The following is a 26,878-nucleotide window of genomic DNA, read 5'->3' as shown; positions in this document are numbered from 1 at the left end:
CCCACCACGTATGTTAGCCAGTTTTTGCATTAACTAGCCCACAGTGCATCTAGTGTCTCCTCTTATTGGGAAGAGATTAGTTTCTGGCAACCTCAGATCATGACAACCCTGCTCCCTCAAGATTGTGGAAACCGTCTACTACTTTTCGCTCAGTCACTCGTGCTCAATAAAATTATCTCAGAGGTACACAGAACAAACGGTCTGGGCGTTTCAATAAGAATATATTGAACAGTTGTTATCCTCGTGTAAAATATATGAGCTGCAACAACCATTAGACAGTAGCAGAGATATATAATTAGCAGTACTATGAATATAAAAGAATAGTACATTTCTACCATTTTGCAATAAGCATGAATAAATACATAAATATAAAATGCATGATAAAAGTGTGCATACTCTTACAATGCCTATCTAGATGTACCTAAGTGTACCTAGCATGTGAGTAGGTTTAAAGCCAAGAATCCCTCTAGGATTTAGTCAAACCCCATTACCTGAAGTGTGAGAATGTTGAAGCCCTTCTTGGTCTTGAGTTGGACAGCCGGCAAGAGATGTTCGGACCACTGTTAGCTGGAGTGTCTGCACGCAGGAGCCTCAGCATCTCTGGTCAGTGTGTCGGCCCGGTTCCCTCTAACTACTGATAGCAAGAGGTGCTGTATTTTTACAGAAAAGTATATAGAGTCCCTTTTACCCTTGTTCTTGTGTTAGCCATTGTTGGGTATGAGGATGACATATGTGATGAACCTTGTGCGTAGATATTAGGAAGGTGGTGTATAGCCCCTGCCTGGTTTCCAAGTAGCCTTATGAATATTAATTCCTGAGGTGTCAGTCTAACGATGAAGTCATAGAACATTATTATTCAGGGAAAACCCTCCTTCTGCACGCAGGCTAGAAAATAGGTAAAAGGTTCAGGTCTTAAAAGGTGTTCAATCCTTAAAAGACTTGTTACTGTGTAATGTAGGGGAGGTGATCTAGGTGAAGGGTATGATGCTCCCTGGGCCTATATTAGGGTACCTATATGAAACATAACACCCACTCCTCTTCCGAATAGTCAACAATAATAATATGCAGGGGAAACACTGATTTTACTAGGTGTCAGTGCATAAAATCATCAGTGGGCCATTTAAAATATATATTTTTAAATCGTTTAAAAAACTGTTTAAAAAGGGAAAAAATGTTCTCTGAAAAATTACTTCTTAAAATTGATCTGTAAGTCACAGTCCTTAATGAGTTTGTTTATACAAATCAAACCCCTACAAGCTTTTAGAAGGCCATGCTGTTTCTAGTGAAAGTGTCAATTTTAGGAAGTGTTCTTAATTTAGCCGATTTTGAAATGAAAAGGAAAATCCAAATTCTTTCCCAACACACAATGAGCCAATTATAGATTAAATGTCCTGGCTGAGAGACACAACATCATCGCTGCTTGCTGCTGCAGTGGACGGTCCTTGTAACATCTCGCAGAATATGTCAATGGAGCACAGATGATATTCAGTACTGTCAACAATTGGTATAGAGGCAGCCGGTGCTGTCGTTGATACCTGGGTGCAAGTGGTGGAGCTAAACCTCTCTTCAGTTGTGAAAGGGACCTGCGGATTCTCAAGGAATGCGGTCTTTAGGATTGGAATACACTTGGGACATTGCCGAGCATGAGACCTCAAGGGTTCCAGCCTGGTATTCAAGTCCGTAGGCGTGTCCATCGCAAGTGACAGACAGAGATCCAACACACATTCTTCACCGCAAAACAGGCATCGAAGAACAGGTAAGATGCAGTCCATACAGACTGGTCTAAATGATAGGAACCAAGAGGCGCTTAGTTCCCTTAGGGGAGGTGTGCCAAGATGCTGTACCATAAGTTCATGGCAATTCCGCTCCAGGAACGTTTCTGCCATCTCGTTGGTGATTGGGCAGTATAAAGTTTGGAATAATTCCGAGGATTGTCTGAAAGGTATTAAGAAATCTGGACCCTATGGTCTTAAATAGGTGTACAATACCACTCAAATCAGACATATTGAAGATACAACTCATCATTTCTGCGAAATGAAGGGGGCAGTTTATACGTAAAAGTGCCTGTATCTCAGCTGAGGTCCTTGCTATTTGAAGATCAAAGGTCTCTCAAGCCGAGGTTAAGGGTACAGTTTGCTGTAAAAGCAAGGCTTTCAGTCTGCTTAAAGTATCAAATTGCATATAAGAAGCATTCACCAAAGGCCATAGCGGCACCTCCCTGACAGTATTTGTCGGTGGAAACAATACTTGCATACAGCAAGTAACCCTGGAGTTCACAGTGACCAGATCGGCAATGCCCGGAAGCATACCACAGCAACCTTGATCATTCAGCTTCAAGTAACTCCCATTCGAGAACAGCTCAAACACCGGTTTAATCATGGCAGCTGTAGCCCCTTTCATGTGGCAGGACAACTTTGCTATTGACTCATTGCTAGCCCTGTGCAACAAAATGTCCTGGCACATGAGAGAATTGCTCAAAGCGTTCTTGCAGTTTGCACCACTTAGAAACACTTCTCGATCCCGACTCCGAAATTGAAATCTATATGGTAAATACCAGGATTCCTTAATGTAATCTTTACCCAATTTTTCATATTTGCCCGCCTGCCTTTGCTCAAGGCAATATTGAAACTGAAAATAAGTGACCGGTCAGTTATGTGGCCATGGATAAGCAATTCAGTAGACGGAGCTTTCGCTACTGTAAATGGAAGTTGATCTAGTTTTTTCAATTTGCAGCATTGTGTACTTTGCTCCCCTTTGTGCCATTTCAACCTGTTTATCTGTTAGATTATATTCAGAAAACAGAGACGTACTGTTTATAAAACGCCAATGCACAAAGCCTGCATGGAAAGATTGCAGCGTCCAGCTTATTAGCATAATAGAACATAATTGAGATTGCCCGTGTTGTAGTATGGCCAAATCTTGTTCTAGTATGTCTATCGCAGAAGACACAATGTTGCCTAAAGAATATTTCCTGGAGGAAAAAGTCAATAAACCCTTTGTTTACCACAGCTCACAATTTTTCTAAGTTAATACGGTCTATTTCCCAGATTCTTTCTACGGCCTCTTGTTGGATATTGACAGATTTCATTATAGGAAGTGTAAATGCCAGCATATATGAAACGTTTCTGACTTGTATTTCTGGGACCTTGTAAAAAATCCCTAATATCCATGTCTTGCAAGAGTAAAGATAAGTGTTGTTTCACGTCTTTGAATGTTGGGGTTTCTAGACAATCAAGGCACAACTTCCCAACACTGTAGGCTGTTACTACCCCTGGGTGTTCTCGTTGTACATAATGTGGGTCTGGCCTGTGGATGCTTAACCCTTCGGTGATACCCAAGAATCTCTTAAGACATATGTTTGTGTCTAAGGGCCAAACCACCCATTCTCTCAGATTGGGGTCTGTTCTATTGTACTGTAACATGTCATCTACTGTTGCCCCTTCCTTTGTAGTTGAATTTTGCCACCCCAGTGATGGTGTTGGAAACCGAGGTGTGTTAGGGTCTTTATCTTGGCTAATCCAAGACAGGATGTCTGTTGCACAGTTTCGTTTAGAAATATCATCTGCTGTGGAATGAGGCATGCTCTAAATAGCGCTTCTGTTCCCTGGACTTGCCAGTCCCTAGATCCCCACACTGATTTTAAGTCAATTGTGTCCTTCCATAGGTCAAAACCCTGTTAAGACAGTTGGGCAATATAGGAAGCAGAGTAAATTTGTTTGGTGTTAGTCAGCATAATTTTCAGTACCGTTGTTGGTGTAACTTTATAATAGTATGAGGTCGCGTCAGTGGTGTTAAACCCTGAAAAAATATGAAAATTGCGAACTACTCTTTGGTGGTGTAGGGCAATGCTCCCATTGATGGTACTCAAATACATTTCTAGGTGAAATAGATTTGTGTAGAAAATGATGACCATAATGATGATAACAGTACAAAGTGTCATAGACTGAGTTATCTTCTAACATTTCAGTATTCAGAAATGCAGCAATTTTTTCTAAATCAGATAACATGTTATGAACAGTTTCAGTGTGCCAATCATCAGAAAAATTACTGGAGGTAATGACATCACTTAATGAAATTTTAAATAAGTGAGGAATCTTTAATAGTTCCGTCAGGCCGTAAATATCGAAATCAACCTTGTCCCAAACTATACCGTCTAGTATAGGAACTGCTGTGATGTTCACTGATGACAAGTCTCTTTGTTCACAATGTGATTATTGATGTGGCTTTAAAATCAAGTGGACCTTTTGAGCTGTAGAGCTTTGCTGAAGGTATCATCCATTAATAAGCATGCTAAAAGTTATTATTAAGCCTAGCCAGAAAAGAAAAAACAGTATCCCGGTAATTACCCCGAGTTCTTCCAAGGCGATACCAGGTATGTCTTTTGTAAAAAGTGAAGAAGGTTCTTGATCCGTTGTTTGTGTTGGGCTGGCACCGTTTCCGGTTCACTTGGATACAAGAAAAACTTATCAAAGTTCATGAAGTAGCCAGAAGCAGTTCAATCAATTGTTGGAATGGCATCGGGATTTGTTTAAATTGTATTTTGCCTTTGTCGGGGCATGTTGATGTAGACATCTGTATTTGCTCTAATTGCAACTTGGGTATTGCTTTTCATTTGATTTTGAAATTTGGGTTCAAGAGGAACAAGTCCATAGCATTGTTGCATAGTCCATCATTCTGTACAGGAGGCTCCTCAAACGTGATGAGTCTCTCTGTTTGAACTTCTTGGATTGTAGCGAGAGAAGGGCGTCTGCTGCTGTGTAGTCCACAAGGCCTACTGTTTATTATCAGCCACATAGTGTGGTTTGATTAAGTCAATACAGACAAATCTGTTCTCCTTTTTCCCGGCAAGAGGAGGCAAAAGTACAGTTCTTGTTCCCTGTACTGCTAGGACAGGTACAGCTATTCTGTATGATGGTCTGAATTCTTTTTTATCTGCTATTTTCTCTCTGACCAGATCCCCAACTTTTGGGATCTAGCCAGGTCTTGCCGTGACTGCCTTGACTTCCCGAGTAACAGTGTCTCAACTGGACAATATTTAGAGAACAAGACAGTTCAAAATAGTGATTTAATTCGCATTTGGGGAGGGGAAAAGAAGTGGAGAGGGAGACCACAACGTAATGGTAGGGTAGGAGAAAACAAAGTATATTTTCATAAGTAGTGAAGAAGCACTACAGTGCATAAATACATAATGACCATAGCACACAAGATGGGCACTGGACGTGTAAGTGAGAGAGTGGGATGGCGCAATGACACAGGGGTGTGAAATACAGCATGAAGGGCGAAAAAATGACAATAAAGTTGAAATAGTCAAAATTGCACGTTTTATACAGTATTTTTACAAGGTATTCAGATAAATAGAATGACCACAACAGCGCCTGAGTTCTCTGCTGGGTAGTCGATGGCGTTTACTTTCAACCTGAATGATTGCAGGTCATCATCAGGACAATGGCCATACAATTTAAGGTACTGCTCTAGCTAAGAGTGGAAGGATTCATGGAAGTTGAAGTCCAGCATGGCCACGAGCGAATACACAATGTTATTCATTAATGCGGCACTGTGTGCATTATGGAGAGCAAATGTCTTTGTGCAAGTGTTTAAATATCTGTAATCTAAAACTAGACGATATGAATTGTCGGGTTTTGGATTGTTCATTGGTGAGGTGCAACTTTTGATCACCCCCTGGTATTCAAGTTGATGTAGGATCTCCCGGACCTGTTTTTTAGCTTCTTGCTTTAAAGTGTATTGCCTCGGAGCATTTGGTGAAACTTTTAATGGCATCATGTGGTGGGTTGAGTTCTCTTCCCATCCGGGGTGATTACAATGCTGGAGCTAGGGCTACTGCCCACTCCTGTGCATATGCACTTTTAAGATGTATGGGAATGAGGTTCGAAAAAAGATGCAAAAATTACATTTTCCCCCCTGGGCACTCCATAACGAATGCTGGCGGCCAATCTTGTTCTGCTAATAGAATGTCATACCCAGATGACATATTTTCCCAAAAGCGACCCTTTACTTTCCAGGACTTGTCCCCCTTCATCTGGAGTGTTATCATATGTAACTTATATGGGACGCTCACCCTGGTGTCTGGTGTTTCCACTGTGTTGTAATCATTCAAGTCCACTGTCACCAGAAATTCCTATAGGTTCTGGTGAGCTATTGTTACTTCTGCCGCACTGTCTAGCATCGTCTGAGCCCATTCCCCGTTCAGAAGCTGCATCCTCAGAATTCCTGGTATGTCTGATCTTCAGACCTGCAACTTTCTTTTTCATAAATTGAGGTTTTTAATTTAAGCTTGTCCTTTTTTTCAGAAGTGTAGTGTTGAGCATGCTGCTTGTCTCTGGTTTTTGTACGCTCTTCTTTATGTTCTGACCGTCCTTCTCTCTTATGTTTTCATTGAGCCCTGAAAGGAACGAGAGGAACGGCTATCAGTATCCTGATACCCGTCAGGATTCCTGATATTAAACCTATTCCTGATATTATACCTCTTTTTGGTTTTTTTATTATCCCACTTCTTTTTAGAAGAAGCAGGTATCTGCCTAGAAGTGTACTTTTCAGGACTGCCCATCAGTTGTCATTTTAAAGCTTTCTCACCAAAACTGTCTCTGCCTAACTCTGCATATGCAGTTTCAATTATTTTGGATAGTACCTGTGGTTGATCTCATGGAGCAAACTCCCTGATGCATTGGCGGATTGCCACTGAAGCTGCTTCCCCTTTAATATTAGCTAGTATTATGGCTGATACCTGGTTGTAGTTATTTAATAACTTCACCCCTAAGTTGAGAGCAGGCTCTGACATGTACTCATTCTGTATTTGTCTCAATACTTCGGGTACCACGGCTAATGAGGGAATACCACGAGTTTTGTTATATATAGCAGCAAAGACTGTACCCCAAGTGGTACAATCCTTTAACTGTGGTGTTATCCTCATTGGTGAGCAGGTTCTTCTCATTCTGTGTTTTTCAATTGTAGTAGTATTTGGGAGCTACCCAGAATGCTATTTGTTCAGTTTTTGTGGGCATTTTGCCCATTACTGTGTGTAATGTTTGTGGAGGTATTTTAATTGCTGTACCCTGTGATTGAGTTCCATTTGCTACAACTGTTGTTGGTTGGACTGTGAAAGTCTGCATGACAAATGACATCAGTTTTCTGTAGATTTTAATTAAATCTTTGTGTTGTATGAGTAATTATGGCTGTGCCATTGCTTCAATGTCAGGATGCGGTGTGTAAGCCACTAATATTGCCCATGTTGCCCCGTCTTCTCCGAGTGGGCCTAATCTTATTCTATGTCATGAGTGGGGTAGGGCGCCTTTAAATCAGAAAATATTTTCCTGGTACGTGAGCGGAACCTCTATGTCCTCGCAAGGACCAAATTCTGCTTGTACTTCTCCCTCTGTTTAAGAGTAAAATGTATGTGTTCTAGTATCTGCTTCTGGGAATGTAACCCACAAATAGAATACATCTGTTTTGTTTTATTTGTGTGCCACAATTACAAAGGCTACTAAGCCACCGCCTGCTGATAAACCATGTTCTAGTAGTTTCAGGGTGATAGCGCGTCAGAATTTAGGCAGAATGAAAACTCCATCCACCTCTTCTTCTCCTGAGAGGTGCAAATCCGCTACTGCGTTATTTTCAGTCCCAGTCTCAGTCATTTTTTAATGGAAGCAGTTTATCCGAGGGAACTGAGATAAGGTTTTATGCACAATTTTAGGAACACTATGTCCTTCAAGCTTTATTAACCAGCAGCCAATCAATAGGATATTTCGCCTACTCAGCTGTGGCAGAGTTTGTGCCCACCCACTCCAGACGTCTCTGGCGTTTTGTGAGTAGGGGTCTCTGAGAATAAGCATGACTGAACTACTCAGATTCTACTGTTAAATAAGTACCCAACCAATGTTGGTGATGCCAGGTCGTGTAGTTCCTATAGTACCCATGCAGGACCTGCGCGTTTGGATAACATAAACTGTAGGATTGGTGGCAGACTAACTCTGAGCACCCCCCTTACCACGTATATTAGCCGGTTTTTGCATTAGCTAGCTCACAGTGCCACTAGTGTCTCCTCTTATCAGGGAGAGATTAGTTTCTGGCAACCCCAGATCATGACAACCCTGATCCCTCAAGATCGTGGAAACAATGTAATACTTTTCACTCAGTCACTCATGTTCATTTAGTTTATCTCAGCGGTACACAGAATAAACAGTCTGGGCATTTCAATAAGGATTTATTGAACAGTTGATATTCTTGTGTAAAATATATGAGCTGCAACAACCATTAGACAGGAAATATGATTAGCAGTACTATGAATATAAAGGATAGTGCAGTTCTACCATTTTGCAATAAGCTTGAATAAAAACATGAAAATAAAATTCATGATAAAGGTGCACAAACTCCTGTGATGTCTTTCTAGATGTACCTAAGTGTACCTAGCATGTGAGTAGGTGTAAAGCCAAGAATCCCTCTAGGATTTAGTCAAACTCCATTACCTGAAGTGTGAGAATGTCGCAGCCCTTCTTGGTCTCGAGTTGGACACCCCGCAAGGGATGTTCAAATCACTGTCAGCGGAAGCGTCTGCATGCAGGAGCCCCAGCGTCTCTGGTCAGTGTGTGTCCCTTTGTCCCTTGTTCTTGTGTTAGCCTTTGTTGGGTATGAGGATGACGTATGTGATGAACCTTGTGCATAGATATTAGGAAGGTGGTGTATAGCCTCTGCCTGGTTTCCAAGTAGCCTTATGAATATTAATTCCTGCAGTGTCAGTCTAAAGATGAAGTCATAGAACACTATTGTTCAGGAAAAAAACCCTTCTGCAGCCAGGCCTAAAACTAGGTAAAAGGTTCAGTCCATAAAAGGCGTTCAATCCTTAAAAGGCTCATTACTGTGTAATGTAGGGGAGGTGATGTAGGTGAAAGGGTATGATGTTCCCTGGGCCTATATTAGGGTACATATATGAAACATAACTAGCTGAAAAGGATCACATCCAGTTTGCAAGCTATCAACCCATCTCTCTCCTAATCACAGACATGAAAGTGTTAGCCATTATTCTCATGACCAGGCTCAAGAATGACCTACTAAGCCTCCATCAGTCACATGTGGGATTACTACCTGACCATTCATCCAGGAACCACATGAGAACCCTGGCTAACTTTCTATGACAGGCCCGCATTGACACTGAGGATGAAAGTCTCCCCTCTCTAAATGCTTAGAACACATTTGACCATGTCGAATGGGGTTACCTATTCTGTAAGCAGGTAAGGGCAGGCACAGGCCCCTGCTTCTGGCCAAATCGAGGTGGATATACTCTAACCCTACTGCACAAATGAACTGGGGTGGCCACATGTCATGGATGTTCCCTATATTAGGGGTATGCACCAGGGATGCCCACTGCCCCGCTCCTGTTCCTCCTAGCCTTGAAACCACTAGCGGCAGCTATGCAGCAATTGGATGCTATTAAAGGTGTTTCCACTTTAGCTGGAGTGATTACGATTATGCTATATGCTGACAGTATCCTTTTGGCGATTGCAGACCCAGATACATCTATCCATCTCTCATGTCCCTGATTGCTCGAGATCCAAGATAAACTGGGGGAAGAGAGAGCCCCCCATCGCCACATCTTCTAAAGTCTGAATGGGGAATTCATTTGGTTTCACCTACAAAACTTCCAGACTAAAATATCTGGCCATTCCTGTAATTAAGGGGTTGGAAAACATGGTCCCTGACAACCTGGCCCGCTATTGACCAATGTGGATGTGAACTTCTTATGATGGACCTCCTTACACCTCTTACTGTAGGGGCTGGTCCAGACGATAAAGATGTTTACGGTGCCATGCTTCAGCTACGTTTTTGTCATGTTACCTTTCCCCATATCCAAATGCCTACTCCAAACACTCAAAAAGAAGATCAAGCAGTTTATGTGGTGGAAGGAAACCATGGCTCAAGCCCTCCAGCTTACATGCGGACACACAGGCTGAGGGACTACGATTACCAGACATGCTCCTATTCTAGCTGGTGAATCATTTGTCACATCTTGTCTATTTTCTCGTGGATTACACACAGAGCAACTAGAGTGTGTACAAATCGAGGGGCATATATAAAATAAAGTGCAGAAGTGTGTCATTAAGCCAAGAAGGCTAACAACATGCTTTGTCACTTTAGAAATGTAGGGCTGCACCATATTTACTAGAATATAGTGCAACCCTGCATTTCCCCATGCGGTGGCGCTAACTTTAGCTACCTAGCGCCAACGCAGGCACCCTTGCACCATAGTGCAAGGCTGCCTGCGTTGAAGGGAAGATTGTTTATGTGCAGGTAGGTCCTCCAAAAGAATAGTACTACTGTTACGTAGCTGCAGTTGGAATAGTAAATCCTACTATTCCTAAGTCCAGCGCCTTCTAGCGCAAGTTGTTGTAACGACTTGCGTTGTAACGAACACGATGTAAAATACTGCGTTGTGAATGTATGCCTTTCTTTTGAAAACATATGGGGTGCATTTCTTTACCTTCTTGAACCATAATGGATAATTGTGAGGCGCCATCCAACACTCCTTACAACCCTATTTGGGAGAACCCCACCACGTGTACTGTGAGCACATGCAGGGAGACCCAAGCAGTGTGACAGGGATAGACCGAAATACAAGATATCTTATGGAGGTCACATAGAAATAGAAGGGGGAATAAAGATCAGCCTTTATAACATAGTCAGACGATAGGTGTTGGGAGGTGAGAGTGGGAAAGAGATGGACTAAGCAGTAAATGGCATGAGGCAATAATATTTCATGCGAGAGGTATTGTTGTACGATGGGGACTTAGTACTACAAACGAAAATGGGTGGTGAACTGGATGTTTTAGGACTGCGGGGGTCTTTATTTGTATGTTCAATTTACTTCAGTGTGGACAATGTGCTTCCAATGGTTGATTAGCTATGTACGGACTTCATAGAGGCAACATGCTGCTTTACACATTGTAAAAATGGTTTAAAAACGCTCAATAGAGAAATAAGAAAGAGAGACAATTATTATTATTATTATTATTAAATCGGTTTTGTATAGCGCTCGGTTACCCTAGAGCATCCCTGCGCTTTGCCACCAGCCAGTATCAATAATAGCAGAAACCGGAGAAGATTTAACAGAAGAGGAGAGTCTTAAGTTGTTTTCGGAAGCGCAGGAGACATGGTTCCGCGCGTAGACCTAGGGGGAGGGCATTCCAAAGGGTGGAAACGTTGACTGAAAATCTCCTTCCTCCTGAGCTGGCCTTTTTTACCCTAGGGACGACAGTCAGGTGTTTCTGGTCTGAACGTAAGGTTCTGTTCGCTTTGTACGGGATCACCATCTTCTGGAGGACGGGGGGGCCTTTGCCTTGCAAGATTTTGTGTGCAAGGCATAAGGATTTAAATTTCACTCTTTCCCGTATTGGCAGCCAGTGCAGTGCCCTCAGTGCTGGTTTAGCAGAGCGGGACATGGGGATGTTATAGAGCGTTCGTGCTGCCGCGTTTTGAACTTGTTGGAGTCTGTTCAGAGTGCTCTCAGGGGCCCCAAGGTAGATCGCATTGCTGAAGTCCAGCCTGGACATAATCAGACCCTGGATCAGGAGCTTTCTCGATGGAAAAGGGATGAGGGGCAATATCTTACGTACTGATCTGAGGAGACCAAAACAGATACCCGCTAGTTGGGCTGCCTGGGTTCTGAGGGAGAGATCTCGTTCCATCCAGATGCCCAGGCTCTTGATCTCATCCTTAGGTTCAGGAAGACACCCTAGACAACCGGGCCAGGCTAAGCAGGAGAGGGAGGGATTTTTAGGTCCCATCACCATAATCTCCGTTTTGGACCCATTCAGTTTGAGTGCTGAGTCCCCCATCCAGGAATGGACCTGTGAAAGGCAGGCATGGAGTATCTGGGAGTTCTCCGATGATTGGGAGAGGGCGAACACCAGTTGGGTGTCGTCGGCGTAGCTCACAAACTTGATGTTGAATGGAGCCACCACGTCCTCCAAGGGAGCCATACACACCTTAAATAGTGTAGGACTCATAGAGGAGCCCTGAGGCACGCCACAATGGAGGTGGGTGGATGCCGATCGTGCGCCCCCTTCCCATGCCTGGAAAGATCTTTCGCTAAGGAACGACCTAAGCCAGTTTAGCGCTGTCCCTCTCACTCCGGCATCCGATAGTCTCTGGAGTAACACTTGGTGGTTCACAGTGTCGAACGCTGCACTCAGGTCCAGGAGGATCACTGCCACTGATCCCCCCGAGTCTAGAATGCAGCGTGCCTCCTCCATGACTGCCAACAAGGCGGTGTCAGTTCCTTGGCCCGGGCGAAAGCCTGTTTGGGAGCTTTTTAGCACACCATTGGACTCCACAAAATTGGATAACCTAGAGTTAACCAATTTTTCTGAGATTTTGCTCAGCCCTGGGAGGAGCGAAATAGGCCTGTAATTGGCCATGTCTAGAGGGTCCAGAGAAGGTTTTTTCAGGAGGGCTTTCACTATTGCGCTCTTCCAGTTAGGTGGAACAATACCAGTGCCTAACGAGGCGTTGATGACTTCAGCAATGGGTTCCACAATGGAGGGGGCAACCTGTTTAAGAATTCTCATAGGGGCAACATCCCGGGGGAGCCACTCTTAATTGAACATAGGGCTTTAAGGACTTCATCCCTAGTGACTGGCCCAAAGGATTCCAAGGTTATCTGGGGACATCCCTCCTCCTCCCATCGCTCGGGTCCTATCTTGGGCGGGGGTAGCGAAATAAGGATTTTTTCATTTTTTGTATGAAAGTATTCCGCCAGGTTATTACATTTGGCCTCCAAGTTCTCCGTAGGGGCAGAGGGTGTTGGGACTTTCAGGAGTTCTTTAAACACCAGGAAGGTTTCTCTTGAGGAGTTAGAGACATTGTTAATTCTCTCCTCGAAAAACTGAGTTTTGGCCAGCCGGATGGCGGTTTTGTACCTCCTCATTGCCGTTCGATATTCCATCTTACTGGCAACCTCCCAGTCTTTCCTCCAGGAGCGTTCTAATTTTTTGCATGCCCTCCGCATAGCCCTTAGCTCAGATGTATACCATGGAGCTGTGTGAACTCTTTTCTCCCTTATGCCTGTCGATCTTATAGGAAGGACAGCATCTAAAGTGTTAGAAATCCACCTGCAGAGGTCTGCTTCAGCTAAGATAGGATCCTGTGAGAGAGGTGGACGTGAGGCTTCTAGGCTACAAGTGAAATTTTCCACTGATAGCCTGGCCCATGGTCTGTCAGGTGCACCAACCCTAAAGGGGGGGATGTTTCCACGTTTAGTTTCACAGGTGAAGGGGATCAGAAGATGATCCGTCCATGGCAGGGGAATAGGGGGGGCTGCTTTCATGGTGGAAATATTTGCAAAGATGGGATCTAGCAGGTGGCCTTTGTTGTGGGTGGGATCCAGGTTTATAAGGTCTATTCCATAGGTTTTAAGGTCATATAAGAGGGCAGTCGCCAACCGCTCTTCCTGGTCATCGAAGTGGAGATTGAAGTCTCCCAGGGCGATGAAGTTTGTAGCAGAGACAGCACCAACCATTACCGTTTCCATAAGAGAACTGGTAAAGTTACCCATCTTTCCTGGGGGGCGGTGGACTAACAGCCCAGCCATGGCCACGGTGGGTGAGACTTGGAAGGAGAACTTACAGCTCTCACAGTCTTCCACTTCGCCTTTCTGAATTCTGCAGGTCAGTGAGTTCTTATACAGAATGGCTACACCTCCTCCTCGACCTAGTGGCCGATCCTGTGAAAGAATAAGGAAGCCAGGGGGGAGGGCATTAACCATGTCTGCTTCTACACCCTGTGTGAGCCATGTTTCTGTTAGAAACAAGATGTCTAACTCCTGTTCCAGGATGAGGAGATTCACCTCAAGCGAGTGCCTGGGGAGAGATCTGCAGTTCAACAGGCCGAGGTGAAGTGTGTGTTTTCCCGGTGCTACATTAGGGGGTGGCATAGGGTACAATGAGTAAAAGGTGAAGGATCCGTATTGAACAGGGAGCAATATGAAGGTGGCAGGGAGCGTAACTGAAGTAGTGCATCTCTAGAATAGGTGCGAGGAGTACCTGGTGAAATCGGCAGAGTGGCTGGCCCTAGGCTCGTCTGGGCTCGGACGGGCGCAGACGGGCATGACTCTGGCACGACTCCGGCGCAGGTCCGGCGCTTCCGCTGCGCGGAGTCATGGCCGTTCTTTATGAGCGCTGCTAGAGCGCGTCACTCACGCACCCCCACTCAATATGGCCACCAAAGTTGTCAACAACCAGCTCTCGGCGTCTACACTCGGCCGAGAGCTGACCGGGGGCAGAGGGAGGGGGGGAGAGGCACAAACGCGATCCCACAAGAAGGAAAGTCTCTACACGCCTATTTAAATCAAGAGTGGAGATGCAGGCGCTGTAAACAAAAGTGCATTAAAATTCGAGCAATTTAAAAATGAATCAGGCGCTAAGCGCAATGTGCAAAAGGAAAGAGACAGAGACCTCCCGGCTTCCGCCTCAGGAGGGAAATGATCAGCTGTTAGCAATCCGAACAGAAGTTCCCCTGGCCCTTTATGAGCACTGCTAGAGCGCGTCACTCACGCACCCCTACTCAATATGGCCGCCAAAGTTGTCAACAACCAGCTCTCGGCGTCTACACTCGGCCGAGAGCTGACCGGGGGCAGAGGGAGGGGGGGAGAGGCACAAACGCGATCCCACAAGAAGGAAAGTCTCTACACGCCTATTTAAATCAAGCATGGAGATGCAGGCGCTGTAAACAAAAGTGCATTAAAATTCGAGCAATTTAAAAATGAATCAGGCGCTAAGCGCAATGTGCAAAAGGAAAGAGACAGAGACCTCCCGGCTTCCGCCTCAGGAGGGAAATGAGCAGCTGTTAGCAATCCGAACAGAAGTTCCCCTGGCCCTTTATGAGCACTGCTAGAGCGCGTCACTCACGCACCCCTACTCAATATGGCCGCCAAAGTTGTCAACAACCAGCTCTCTGCGTCTACACTCGGCCGAGAGCTGACCGGGGGCAGAGGGAGGGGGGAGAGGCACAAACGCGATCCCACAAGAAGGAAAGTCTCTACACGCCTATTTAAATCAAGCGTGGAGATGCAGGCGCTGTAAACAAAAGTGCATTAAAATTCGAGCAATTTAAAAATGAATCAGGCGCTAAGCGCAATGTGCAAAAGTAAAGAGACAGAGACCTCCCGGCTTCCGCCTCAGGAAGGAAATGAGCAGCTGTTAGCAATCCGAACAGAAGTTCCCCTGGCCCTTTATGAGCGCTCCTAGAGCGCGTCACTCTCGCACCCCCACTCAATATGGCCGCCAAAGTTGTCAACAACCAGCTCTCGGCGTCTACACTCGGCCGAGAGCTGACCGGGGGCAGAGGGAGGGGGGGAGAGGCACAAACGCGATCCCACGAGAAGGAAAGTCTCTACACGCCTATTTAAATCAAGCGTGGAGATGCAGGCGCTGTAAACAAAAGTGCATTAAAATTCGAGCAATTTAAAAATGAATCAGGCGCTAAGCGCAATGTGCAAAAGGAAAGAGACAGAGACCTCCCGGCTTCCGCCTCAGGAGGGAAATGACCAGCTGTTAGCAATCCGAACAGAAGTTCCCCTGGCCCTTTATGAGCGCTGCTAGAGCGCGTCACTCACGCACCCCCACTCAATATGGCCGCCAAAGTTGTCAACAACCAGCTCTCGGCGTCTACACTCGGCCGAGAGCTGACCGGGGGCAGAGGGAGGGGGGGAGAGGCAATATTCAACTCTAAAGGGAAATGAATGCTCAGGAGAAAGTTGAAGTTGACACACCCGAGCCTCACTTCCCAGCAGCCCCTGAGTAAGAAATGTTCCCAGTTATCCTCTATGTCGCACCACCAACCAGCATGCTGCATTTGCTTGGCCAAATAGAAGGGATCTAGTTTCAACACACTTAATTTGACCTCAGACCATTTACCTACCCAAACCAAGGAGGTCAGGAGTGTGTCTATTTCTAGGAAAGTAGTCCATGGAACTGCAAACATCAAGCTCTGTAGGTGGTAGTGATAATTACAGGCCTCAGCAAGGCCTGCAAGTGCGAAAGGGTTCACAAAGTCCTCAGACTACGTAAGAAATTGGCACGGAAACTGGAAATATAAAAACATAGTTTAATAAACCTTTAAAGGTGGTACTACAGCCCACACAACACTCTACAGTATTGTACAAGGTAGAACAAAGAACTCAGACATGCGGTCCCCTTTTATACACAAAGAAGGGCCTCATAAGTGGGCGGTTACAACTCAAAAAGCATGATTTACAACCATATATGGACATTTCTCGAACATGATCGATACATGGGTGGAGTTAATGGTTCATGAAGCCCACTGAATGCACATTCCAATCCCCTCTAAGCAGAAACAGATGTTACACATACTAGGCATGCGCTAGGCAAGCTGGAACTATTTATAGCCTGTTGCTGGGCAAACTCCAGGGGTGACAGTCAGTGAAGTAGGACTTGCCTCGTGGTGAGCATATGGCGGAGTGCAGCATACAAGATGGATGCCAGAAAAGAAAATGGAGTCTGGCCATATTTCAAGTATGAGCGGGAAAACTAGAATGAAGACAGGATAACATGTCTTCAGCGAATGCTTAACATTATCGCTGCTTTATTTACAACAGTAGAGGCATCACGGTAGGAATACCATTTTTGTGAGTGCAATGCGTTCAGCCAGGGAAAGTGGGAATGTTGTCCAAAAATAGGTTTGTAGTAGTCTCCATACTAAGATCGTTTTGCTGCTACGGCAAATGTGTGATCTGCACCCAAAGATATCTGAAATGGGACAATATCCATTGGTGTTCTACATGGGATAATCTGTCCAGGTCAGGGACGAGCAGTTTGCCCAATGGAAACACTACAGCTTTTTCCCTGTTCACCCGCAAACCAGTGGTGTTCCCAAACTTGTCCAGCATATAAAACAATATAGGTAAGGAGTGGTGTGAGTCATGATCAGGGTGTCGTCAACATACATTGACTCTGTAAAGAGTGTGTCTTCAACGAGAATTCTTTAGTCCTCCAAGAACAAGTATAGATTTATCACTAGTGGTTCCATTACTAGTGTGAATACTAAAAGTGATAAGGGGCAGCCCTGATGGGTACGCCGTTCAGTTCACCTGCTGGGCAATACAATGTTGCCAAGTCACACCTGGACACTGGGTGCTGTATACAAGAGATGAACCCAGCCCACGAATGCGAGTCCAAAGCCCATCCGTAGCAACAGCTCAAATATGTATTACCAACTTATAGTACTGTAGGCTTTCTTGATACGTAGTGCTACTCTTGAGTCTTCTATCTCCATATATTGCATTGAGTATAATACATAAGTAAGTTTCCGAATGTTCAACATTGAATATCCTCCTGTATGAAACCATACTGGTCCTCATGCACCAGCATGCCTATTACCAGTCACAGCCTGTTGGCCATTACTTTGGCCAATAGTTTAGTTTATGTGTTAATCATGGAGAGGGGCAGGTATGACCCAGGCTTGGTGAGGTCCTTCCCAGGTTTTGGCAACATAACTATAACCACCTTCCTCATGGACCCAGGCAAGGTACCTAAATGTTTGACCTCTGCAAAGCCCTTCAGTAGTTCACCTGCAAGCAGGTGCACCTATGTTTGATAGATTCAGACGGAAAACTGTTGAGCCCTGGGGTATTATAACTTGGTAGCTCTTTAAGGGCTTCCAGAAGTTCTTTCATGTAACTTCAGCCTCCAGAACTTCCAGCTGCTCCCTATCTAGTCTCAGGAGATGCACTGTGGCCAGAAATTCAGTTTCCTTCTAGCTGACCACATGTGGGCCACTATCACTCTAAATGTTAAATTATATGTTATATTTATTTGAAAAGCACAAACCATCTCAAAAGCATCTGGTGCCAAAAACAGTAACAATTAAAGAGATGGAAGGAGGAAAATTGACTGTTTAAAAATCAAGGTTTTGATGGCTTTCTTAAATGTGACTAGTGCAGGTTCTGAACGAAAAAGTGAGTGAAAATGAACTTCACATTTTGGCTGCTTCAATGGAAAAGGATCTTGCTCCAAAGGTGAAGGGCCATGGGCAGAAACTGATCGGAGAATGAATGGTCTTCTTGGGCATTGATAAGCCAGAATTTGGACAACAAACATCAAGTAGTATGATGACGCACATTGTTGTGGATGTTCGAGGTTGATGGTCAACTCTGGAATGAATGGTAGCCAGTGTAGGTTTTTAGAATGGAGTAATTCAGTCAGGTCTTAAAATACCAGTTAATGGAAGCCTGTGGTATTGTGGACCGGTTGCAGTTGAAAAAACCTTCTCCTAGAGCCACAGTATAGATGGCATTAGCACTATAGTGTCTTGATTGGATCATGATATGTTGTCTTTGATGTAGCTTCTTCAGGGTCTTAAGTTGCGCGTCGCACATAACAGATGCTTTCGTCGCCTGTGCTTCAATAAATATATGAGATTCCAGGAGAAGGCTTAAGTTTTGCAATGTTTTGGTGGGGGATGAAAAGGCTGGCTGATGTCTGGCCAGCATGTTTTAAGGTGGGAGAAGAAGGCTTTTGGGTGGTAAGCAAAACCTCAGTTTTAGTCGAGTTTACTTTCAAGAAGTGTTCACACTTGGAGCATTGATTTAAAACAAGGCAATTTGTTATGGATGCAGTGGTTTGTTCAGGGCTTAATTTGTCATTAAGATTAGACAGGCCAACTATAATTTGTATGTCTTCTGCATTCATGCATCTACAAGACCATAGATGTAGGCGAAAGGTAGCCAGTGATAGCATATCTATAGGTTGAAGAGAAATGAGAACAGAATTGAACGCAGCGGGACACCAAAATTTACATTTCCTGGAGCCTGATAGAAAATGGGGTAAGGAAATTATCTCCTGGGGGTCCAGAAGAAATAATGTCATCCATTTGATGACAAGACCACTGTAAGAAATTGGGTTGTTGGCTGACTGGGGTGTGAGTCCTGCTCAAGCTGCAAACAAAATCATTGCCAGGGGGAGGCACAGGCCAAACCCAAATTAACTTGTGCTCAACTCTCTGGTAGCTTGGCACAGAGCAGTCAGGTTTAAGTTAGAGGCAATGCGCAAAGTAGTTGTGCAACATTTCAAACAAGAATAAAGTGAAAAACGCCACACAAAAATGATCCCATGCCAAGTTAGAAAAATATAACAAGACCAAAATGACAAAAATCCAATTAGTAGAACCAGAAATAGCAATTTTAAAGGTTTTAGTGAAAATAGCTCTAAAAGCACAACGCACCAGCTGTTGTTATCTGGTCACACTGGACCGGGACAAAGTTTCAAGTTCAGGCTGACCGTCATGGAGAGCAGGCCTGCTACCGGGACCCCTTTAGGCCCACTGAACAACGTACCTTAAATCCTGGTTTGCGTTTCGTGGATTGGTGTTGCAGATGTGTTGCAGAGCCGAAGCAATTTGTCGGTTCTGCATCATCATCGAGAATCCCATCAGAGAGGCTTGCGATGCAAAGTCCGGTGTTGAGATTGTTGCATGAGGTAGGGGTGAAGGGTCGGTTCCGTAGAGCTGCAAGGCTGAGATGCAAAGTGCATAGTCGAGGCTGCTGTTGAAGAGGGATGTGAAGGCCTGCGCTGAGGATGCACACGCAATGGTGGTACCAATGGGCTGCGTTGCGATATGGGTCTTTGCGACTGATGCAATTCACGCAGCAGCAGCAGTTGCACCATTTCTGCTCGGGTTTGTGTCACGCAGCAGAGAGGATGTGTGGTTCTGCTGGATCCACAGAGGCTTTGTTACGAAGAAGGTAACCCACACTTCAATATGTTTTACACCGTTCTGTTTTGGGTGAACAGATAAACAAAACTTAATATGTTTATCAAGGCGATTATTTGCGCCGTTTTTATTTTTCAAATTTTGTGGAAAAAGGTTTTTCGTGTACAGAGAAATCCCACTGTCATTTACGTAATAACCAACCAAGTTTGAGGTAGTTCTTACTACACAAAACATGAATTTACAGACATAAACAATATGAAAACAGTGAGAAAAAAGTTTTTTGTTTACAACAAAGTGAACATATATCATAAACGGGGGGAGGGAAAGATGTCAAATTGTTCTTTCAAAAACATCAACCAACGCAATTAAGCAAACATATTTCTAACCAAAAGCAATTATTGCCCAAGGAGCAGCCTTCAGGTGGATCTGCATGAAAACAAAATAACCTCTCGGAAACAATGTTTGTAAGGCTATAGATTCCCAAGTATTTTTTACGTATTTCCAAACTTAGGACGTAATCCTGTTCGCCTACGCGTTTCGAGTTTGCAGGGTTTCTTCGCAAACTCTCTTCAGGGCCAAATGAATTCTTTCCCCTGTTTCTCAACCTATTAGTGAAAACACAAATAATTGTGGACACTCATTATAAATTGCTCTCCTCAGCCCACTCATACCTTCTCATATGTGCAACTTAAAAAAGAAACGTACCTCAGGGGACTTGAGGTAAGTTCGGTTTGTCCAGAATATTAAAATTGGATTTTTCGAGTCTGTGCGTTTTCTAAAAGACACAAACCGGACAAACCGGACAAACCGAACTTACCTCAAGTCCCCTGAGGTACGTTTCTTTTTTAAGTTGCACATATGAGAAGGTATGAGTGGGCTGAGGAGAGCAATTTATAATGAGTGTCCACAATTATTTGTGTTTTCACTAATAGGTTGAGAAACAGGGGAAAGAATTAATTTGGCCCTGAAGAGAGTTTGCGAAGAAACCCTGCAAACTCGAAACGCGTAGGCGAACAGGATTACGTCCTAAGTTTGGAAATACGTAAAAAATACTTGGGAATCTATAGCCTTACAAACATTGTTTCCGAGAGGTTATTTTGTTTTCATGCAGATCCACCTAAAGGCTGCTCCTTGGGCAATAATTGCTTTTGGTTAGAAATATGTTTGCTTAATTGCGTTGGTTGATGTTTTTGAAAGAACAATTTGACATCTTTCCCTCCCCCCGTTTATGATATATGTTCACTTTGTTGTAAACAAAAAACTTTTTTCTCACTGTTTTCATATTGTTTATGTCTGTAAATTCATGTTTTGTGTAGTAAGAACTACCTCAAACTTGGTTGGTTATTACGTAAATGACAGTGGGATTTCTCTGTACACGAAAAACCTTTTTCCACAAAATTTGAAAAATAAAAACGGCGCAAACAATCGCCTTGATAAACATATTAAGTTTTGTTTATCTGTTCACCCAAAACAGAACGGTGTAAAACATATTGAAGTGTGGGTTACCTTCTTCGTAACAAAGTATTTGGGCCCTTACCCCACTTCTGTCCGCATGGGCCAAACTCCTTTTTTGTCACATGGATCCACAGAGGCTGGCAGAGCACCGTGAGCCTACTTCTAAGGGTCCAAGACTGGGGTGCACCACTTTGGCAGAATATTTGTTGTGTCCCTGAGGCTTTAGATCAAAATGCCAGGTTCAAGAGATGCAAGTCCCATCCTTCTCACTTAGGCAAGGTGTCAGCAGAGCAGGGCAGGAGTCGTTCAGAGCAGCAGTCCAGCAGAGTGGTAGTCCTTTAGGCAGCACAGAAGTCCATCTTCTTGGCAGAGTATCAACAGGTCTAGACGGGCACTGAAGAGGTGGTGTCTAAGGTCCAGTATTTATACACAGTTGTACCTTTGAATTAAGGAGATTCTTTGAGAGGCATGTCTTTGAATTGCACAGGTGCCCTGCCTTCCCTGCCCTAGCTTCAGACTAACTACAGGGGCTATGCAGCCCTTTGTGTAGAAACAGGACACAGCCTACTCAAGTGTAAGTGGTGCTGCGCCCTGCTCCCCCACCCATCCTGCCAGTGATGGCCCATCCAGTCACACCTAAGCTCCCCATTGTGTATGGCTGTCTAGGAGGACACACAGAGCCCAACTGTCAGCTACACCCAGTCGTGACAAAGAGACAGGCTGCAAGCACCAAATGGCTAAAAGAAATGTTCATGGGAACTTTCTAAAAGTGACATTTTCAAAATTCTAATTTAAAATCTGGCTTCCCCATGTTAGGAATTTTCCTTACAATCCCAGAGACACCACCATGAACTAGGTAGTGGTTCCTATTTGGAAATTTCACTTATAAAATGCACAAAAGTAACTCCAATTTTGTCCTATAGGAGAGGTAGGCCTTGCACGTGAAAAGCAAATGAATAGTTTTTCACTACTGGGACATGTAAAACTTAAAGGTACATGTCCTATTTTTTTAATATATTGCACCCTGCCCTGTGGGCTGACCAGGGCCTACCTTAGGGGTGACAAATGTATTAAAAAGGATGGTTTGAGCCTGGCAAACGGTTGCATTTGCCAGATTGAAATGGCAGTTTAAAACTGCACACACGCAGGCTGCAATGGTAGTCCTGAGGCATGTTTCAAGTGCTATTTAAGTGGGTGGCACAATCAGTGCTGCAGGCCCATTAGTAGCCATTCATTTACTGGTCCTATGCACAGGTATGCCCACTTTACTAGCGCCGTACAAGTAAATTAAATATGCTGATTGGATATAACCCAATCTAACATGTTTTAAGGGGAAAGCTCAAGCACTTTAACACTGGTTAGCTGTGGTAAAGTGTGCAGAGACTAAAGACCAGCAAAAACGAAGTCAGACAAAAACAGGAGGTCTGAAGGCAAACAGTTAGGGGGAAAACGCACCAAGGATGCCAGGTCTAATAACCACCTAGTCCAGCTTCGGTTAAGGTTGTTATCAAGATGAATTGGTCTAGCATACCATGGCCTTGACATCGCCTTTATCTGCCAGGCAGAGCAGGTCATCAAGGACAGAGAGTACCACCTAATCTATACTGTGCCCTGGCCTGAATCCAACCTGAAAAGAGTTTTACAGCTTGCTTTCTTCCTACAATTGTTGAAATTGTCTTGTTTGTCAATTTCCAAATTCATATCAGTTGCAGTGTAGTATGGGAAGACTCCTAAAGAGTAATGTGAGATACGATTCATGGTGCCTAAAGTTGAAAAGTTTTTTAAAGTTAGAAGTAGGTTGATCGTGCTCGTATTTTATATATGTGTTGTAAATAGAAGCCCGGAGCCTGGTATCATTTAGGTTGCTTTATTCAAGTCTTCAAGATGTTAAGATAAGCTAAAGAGAAGACCCACCAGGAGTGACCAGCTTGCCACTCAGCCTGCCTGGTTCCAACTACCAGTTGTCACCAGGCTAAGCCCCAAACACTCCATGATGTCACCCAAGGTTCTAGTGGTGACATCATGTGAATGACTATGAAAACCCAGAGGTAGAAAAGAGACAGGCTAAATACAACAATATGATACATGGTTGAATATCCCATGGCCTATAGTTGTTGATGGCCGTTGGGTCCAGTGAGGGTACTTTTCAAAAGGAGATTCCCAAAGTCTGTTTTCCAGGCCTGGTGGAAAATGCCAAGCCTTAAGGAGCAATCATTCAAATCAGATAGCTGGAAAACAAATAGGAGTTTCATCAGTTTTGCCGGGCAGCGGTCAGGAGGAATTCCTAATGTGAGGTGACAGCTTGCAAGCCTAACGTCACAATTGGTTGCCTAAACTGGTATAAAAAAAGTAAAAGCGATATTAATTTTTATGATTCTTTGACTTTAAAAGAAGTGTAATCTTGTTGAGGTCATCGCAAGGTTGTTGGAAAAGCTAGAGTGGCAGAAGAGGCTGTGGGAGATTGTAACTCCACTCTTCTATAAAAGAAACACCTTTTTGGAGAGGTTTGAAGCTCGAGAAATGAAATTCGAGAAAAGGTTTTCGTAGCCTTCAGGATTTTGTGTTTGTAAGTAGATGTCAGGCCCGATAAGTCCATTTTCGTTTTTGGGCAGCGAGCTCTAACCAACATATCTACGCACAACCTAGTTCTAGCTTAATTTATTTTATTTCTTCAGAGAACTATGGAAATTATTTTTTGGTTCTGTTGTGTGGCTTTTACCACATTTAGGTTCCTGGTAAGGATTGATTTAAGGCAGATGCACATTCAGATTTGCTCACGTTCACGTCTGATTTCGAAAAGTATTTGTTAAATCCCATAGCTACAGTGTCCGGATAGAAATGTCACCTGATACGGGATAATTCCATGTTGTTTCAGGTGAAGATAGCCTCCCTGTCACAAGAAGGAACTCAAATTGTATATTATAGTGATCAGGCTGAGTAAATGTAATGGGGTCTTGGCTTTGAAATAAGTTTTCAGAAACAAAGGTTGGATCGAATAGATGACCGAGAGGGGTTAGGTTTCATATTCAGTAAATGCAAATTGAGGGCAACTAGGTCATTTAAATATTTTAGGCTTGTAACCTCGACGGATTCTAGGCAAAGGTTAAGATTCCCAAGCACCGCTAAAATCTAATTTTGAAGTGACAGGATGAAAAGATCCTCTATTAGGAAAGGTGGATAGTGGAGAGTCAGGGAGCGGCACACAAGAAGAAACTTACGTTTATTATTTGCTGAAAATTCATACTGAATTTCTATATTACAATTTGCTTGTAAAGCCCAGGGTGGGTTTTTAAAGATTAATGGCAGATTAGTGTCAACCTTTCCCCCATTTTGTGTGGTCGGCCTTTCCTGAGCGGGGAGCGGGGTGGAGATACGTTCCTCAGTAGGGGTAGGGCCTGCCTTCTTCTAGCCATGTTTCAGATAGGAAAATAAGGCCAAACCTGTAATGTTCAATAAGGGCTGCTATCTGATCTGGCCAGAGTGTTTCTGGGCAAATATGACATTGCAAAATAAAGCTTTTTGTCGACCCTGGTCTGACAACTTAACTAAGATATTACTTGGTTGTCCTCCATACCCTGATTTGAGTCATTTATTTGATTTACGTAAATACTTCTGACACGTGTCTGATTGTGAAACTAGCAATATTGCTCTGTTGGACAATCACAATCTAGATTATCATGGAATATTAGCCTCATTGGAAGAACTGTGTTTCTACCAAAAAAAGCCTGCCAAATAATACCAGACTTTGTTTACAGTTTGCACTACATTGAATATTCAGAGTGATAATACTAATCAAGTGATTAAGCTATCTATTCTTCAACTACATCAGTCCTGTGCAAAGATCATTAATATACAAGGAAAGAAGAAACATGCGTAATATTCTCATACTGAATTAAACCATGTCACACCTCAGGCCTCGTGCCAGGATAGAATGAGGATTAGAGATGCCTCCACACTATGTTAGGATTCAGTAAGCTATCTTTGGTGAGTGTGATAGTGGTTTCAAAAAGGGTATCAAGAGATTTCACAGTATTATGCTGCGGCACATTAACTCATGTCATGTCCTCATTATATCAGTCTAAGGCGAAGATGACTAAAGTCATACCATAATTTGGGCTCCCAGCTTTCATTTTTACTGGTTTTTACAGATAAATACAGACAGTAAATCAACTATTTTCCTGTCTGTATTTACTTTTAAATATGATAAATAAGGAAATAGGTTTTTTTGGACAATTGTCACTACTGTCAATCACAAATGCTAGGCCAATAGCTATGCCTATTGACAGCCAGGGGAGCTTACAAAATTAAAAAGAAGTCTTCATGAAGCATAATTACTTGTAGCTGAACAGTGGTTTAAGCTATTGTGCAAGTCAAATTGTTTCAACTGATTGTAATTATGCTGTAACTGGCTAAAACCCATTGGACATTCAAACAAGAGTAAACATATGCCGTTATATAAATGTGGACAGATACCCAATGCGGCTTCATTTTCTTACACTAAACACAAAATACAAAGGAATAAATACAGATAAAATGACCGAACAATAAATATGGATAAATACATACAGAAATGTACAAAATATTAAATACCATAAACAGTGAGCCCTAATCATAATTCAGGGTTTGAGAGAGCCTCAGGTCTCTATGCTTTTAACCATTAGTGGAAGGATGCTGATTGCCTTGGTACAGATTGTATTGCTTGTGTGGAAGAAGGGAGAGTATTGTTTAAAAGTTGCAACATGTTATGGTAGATCTAGTGCTCGCCCATTTGTGGTGGTGAGTAGAGCATGATGTGACTGCACTTAGTACACCTCTAACTTGGGCACAGCAGGTTCTCACTCCCACCATCACATCAACCACTTGAGTTACTTTACCATAATTGGACGTTGCGATTTGCTGGATAAATACGGATCCCTTTCGTAGGTGCCTTGATTGATTGAGCTACCTTACCAGATGATATACTTGACATGCAGATATGGGGTCTTTTCTAAACGCTTCAAAAATAACACTCCTAAAGAAAACACTTACCAATTACCACCTCTAAAAAATACATACTTTCTAATATGAATAATTCACAAAATGTTTCTGACCAAAACATAGTGAAGCATAGACAGTGTGTGAGGGACGAAGGTTGTAAGAATTAAGGGGTAAAAGTATAGATTATAAAGTATAAGGTATAGTGGCTAAGGTTATGGGGTTAGGGGTCGGGGTTTAGGCATATAGGGTTAAAAGTATAGAGTTAAGGTTTTGTTGCATAGGGTTAAGTTTAAGAGTATAAAGTATGGAAATTTAGCATATGGAGTAGGGTGATGGTTATGGCTTTGGGATTTAGGTGTTATGGTTAAACAGTTGTGTGGCAGAAGAATGGTAGAGGATGTGGTGCTTAAGGAATAGGGGTTAGAGCTAAAGGTTAAAGGGGTGTCTATATGTTCAAAGTTCTGGGAAATAGAAGTATGTATCAGGGCTATAGTGTTAGGGTATGTGGTGTAAGGGTCAAAAAAGTGAGGGTAACAGGAAATAATTAGGGTATGAAATTCGTTATAGGGTTATGGTTAAGGTTAAAGGATTAAGGGTAAAGAGTTAGGGGCTAAGGCTATCTGGTTACAGGTTAGCACTGTGAGATATAGGGTAAAGGGGTTGAGGTAAGGTGAAAACCACTATGATTAAATATGCTTATTGTTCCTTTTGG

Source organism: Lissotriton vulgaris, chromosome 10, assembly GCF_964263255.1.
Source record: "Lissotriton vulgaris chromosome 10, aLisVul1.2, whole genome shotgun sequence".
In the NCBI taxonomy this organism is placed as follows: domain Eukaryota; kingdom Metazoa; phylum Chordata; class Amphibia; order Caudata; family Salamandridae; genus Lissotriton; species Lissotriton vulgaris.
Note: the sequence above shows the minus strand (reverse complement) of the source record.